Source organism: Triticum dicoccoides, chromosome 4A, assembly GCF_002162155.2.
Source record: "Triticum dicoccoides isolate Atlit2015 ecotype Zavitan chromosome 4A, WEW_v2.0, whole genome shotgun sequence".
NCBI lineage: Eukaryota > Viridiplantae > Streptophyta > Magnoliopsida > Poales > Poaceae > Triticum > Triticum dicoccoides.
The window spans coordinates 18407452-18410789 of NC_041386.1; the positions used below are offsets into that span (position 1 = coordinate 18407452).

Genomic DNA, 3338 nt, shown 5'->3' on the forward strand with positions numbered 1-3338 from the left:
TATAAAATAGTGAATAAATATATATACGGAACACTGCACTTTATTGATCGTAGTATTGAATACAAATACATTGTACAAGTTCAAGGAATTTATCCTTCTGCCTTCTGCGTCACACTTGAGGAGTATCCGAACAAAGAGATTGTGTTGTTCGCTGATTCCCGGTGCGTTTGCAAGCAACTGGTTAATTACATCCATGGGGTCGATCCCAAGGAATACCTCCAATTAAGCTGCGCTGATGATCATCTTCATGTATCGGATAGCTCATCCATGTGTGTGATGTTCATGTGAATATTATATGGGTGGCTTTGTTTCGCCAAAACCCGGTCATGAGTACTATCGCCATGTTGGTGTGACCAACAGGATGTGTCGATGAAGGGGATGACTTTCGCCTGGTCAATGCCCAGTCATGTGATGCCCTGACTTCATCGGACATGGACATGTGTATGTTGCTATCGCCTCGTCGGTGCCCAGCAACAGTGTGTCCAATCCGGTAGGTTTGTTACATGTCGGTAAAGAGGTGACCCGGCCTCGTCGGCACTTGGCCAGAATTTCGTCCGGCCACATCAGCACTAGTCGTATGATGAAGACTAGTGGATGGGGCGCGCCCATGGCGCGCCGCCTGAGGCATCCAGGTGCGGTGCCAGGTAGGTATCGGTCCATTTCAATTGCTTGTATGCATTGCTAGTAGCCCAGGGACATGCAAGTGAGGAGGGCTTGGTTAACACTGAAATCACATTAAGGAAATGCACAACGACATGATGAGGGTCAGCAGCATAGATATTAAAAGGCCACAAGAACATAGAGACACCCATATTCTCCCACATCAAGCATGCCATCATAGCCTGTGAAGAGGCTTAATTTCCCTTATGGCCATGATATGCAAGAATTCCATGTGCTCTTTCCATAACTGACAGATATGATCCCAAGCAATCATGTAACTTGTGATGGTAATGGATATTTTTAGTAAACCTTGCAGTACAAATTCAATCCAATGGATTGGTCAGACATAAATGTGCATCACATGTAGATATAGAAGGAACACACTGGCACATTTTAAATCAGCTGGACTCTTAGCGAGGGCAGACTATGCATTTACATTTTACTACTTCACCACAGAATAAATAGCAAGCGAAACAGAAGTTCGAAGGTCCAAAGTTCCAAGGAGCAAAAATGATATATTGAAGAGTACACTAACAGAAACTGAACCTTTCTCCTGCTAATGCAGTTAGAAACTTTCATACAGATAACAAGCATTGCCTCTTCAAGAAGTATTACACAGTCCACTTTGCATTGCAGAGATGCTTTTGACAGTTAGATGGACACAGATAACCAAACATTGCATATGTTTCTAGTAGGAAATTTCCTTCATAGCCATAGTTCACTGAAGCAGGATAGTTGGTACCTGCACTCTACACGATTTAGAAAGATAGTTATTTGCATATCAAGAGGCGTTTCTTTTGTAGCTATGAATTTTAGATAGCATTCAGTTGCACGCAAGTAATTTCATATTTAAAGGCAAAGGTACATTGTTCTCCTGTAATTTACATAGTATACAATTTGACAGCAGAAAGGTAAGTACATAGGCTTTTCCAAATATTTGAAGCATAGTAAGTCATTACCAAAAACCACCAGTAAAAGGAATTCGACTATATCATTTGTGCTACCTACCTAAAGAACATGCTCTGCTCAGTAAGAGATTCATTCATTAAAAAGGGAGGAGGAAGCAGAGTAAATCACGTAGGCTTACAGATATACATAGTAGGGAAGTAGGCGAAGCTCACCTTGGTATGTTGGCATCAGATGTATCGCTTCACAGGCGGGGCGCTTCCTAAGTGTTGTTGGCCACGTCTCCAGCTGCTGCATCATGCATTGCACTCACCAGTGCCACACCAATAAAAGAGGGCTTTAACCACCTGCCTTGGGCATGCAAGCCTCCATTTCAAGCCACATACAGAGGGATGAATCACAGAAATTATGGAACGACCTTCTAAGAATGCCAAGGGCCTAGTGCATAGAGAAAAATTAAGGCAATTGGCAAGTACAGAATGGTGCATTATAAAAAAATGCTCTAAAGAAATGAACTTTCACTCAGTTGATGTTCTTTTGAACGTACTGATCGTCTGATCTAAAGGCTCAGAAGACATTCACTATTACCCTATATCAAGTATACTGTGAATTCATAACCATGGGCTCAATTGAATTTGAGGAGTCTAATAAAGCTTACTGCAGAAACAATCAAACAACCACCAAACTGAACGAGATTTGAACATATAGAATCATTCCCGAACAAATTATACACTATATGATTAAATTTAAATTCTGGTATGTCAGAACCTCTTCTATAGACAAAAAGGCCATTGATATTTTTGGTAGTCGAATGATTCAGTACAATATAGTTCCATTTCTTAAGCATTAGAAGAACATGTACAACAATGGCAATCAAGTGAGCCCAACTTCCTGCAATGAGGTAGCACTGGAACAAACGCTGTTTATAGGAAATCCATACCATATCATATATTGAATAAAATCAATTAGTGTGGAAAAAGGAAAACTAGAAAACCTTTTGTGATAGGGAACCATCAACACATCTTTGGGTACAAACTCTGTTTATAGGAAATCCATACCATATGAAGGATTCTGCATAAGAAACCAAAGATAAGCAATGAAATTGAACTGCAATTATAAATGTGTGCATGGGGTAAGGAGGGGACATTCGGAGTACTATTATGTACCTTGTTCTCCTCTGCACCAAAGTTTGACAAGCACTTCTGTATGACTGTTAGAGTACGTAATGGGCCTAATGGGCCTGGGCTGGCGGTATAGCCCGTTAGTCTTAGGGTTAATTAGAGATAAGGGTCGCTTGCTTAGAGGTCAAGTAAAGCCTTGCTTGGGAGTCAAGTAAACCTCTCTATATAAAGAGAGGAGATGTATCAATCTAATCAAGCAAGAATTAAGAAGGAAATCGCTTCCCTCTTGCCCGGCCATGGGCAAAAAGGCCCCCGGCCGGCCCTCTCCCGCCCTCCTTCTAGTAGCGCCATAACAATTTGGTATCAGCTAGCTTCGGTTCGATCATGTCTTCACCGCCGCCCAACCCGTCTCCCCCGCTGCCGGTCACCTCGTCGCCTCCGGCGACCACCACGATCGTCGTCCCGCTCCTGCCCGCGCTGGGCTCCTCCGTCGCGCCCGCCCCCGCCGTCCTCACCCCCAGAGGAGGTGCCCGGGGCGCTGCGGGACCTAACCCAGACGGTCCAGGAGATCCGCCTATTCTTGGCCGGGTCCTACGGGCCGCACTCGGCTGCGCCGCCCTCGCCGTCACCGCTTCCGTCTTGGATCGCTAC

General features: G+C 44.0%; 1 long non-coding RNA gene across 2 annotated transcripts; it reads right to left on the reverse strand.

Annotated features, from left to right (window-relative positions):
- Positions 1-1078: 1078 nt before the first annotated feature.
- LOC119284674 lies at positions 1079-2865 on the reverse strand. 2 transcript variants are annotated; one of them, XR_005139165.1, is made up of 3 exons: positions 2733-2865; positions 1782-2637; positions 1079-1409 (listed from the first exon to the last, which is right to left on the reverse strand). It is a non-coding gene; the product is annotated as an uncharacterized LOC119284674 (long non-coding RNA). The 2 variants fall into 2 exon arrangements; XR_005139164.1 differs by having other exon boundaries at positions 1782-2861.
- Between the last annotated feature and the right edge of the window lie 473 nt (positions 2866-3338).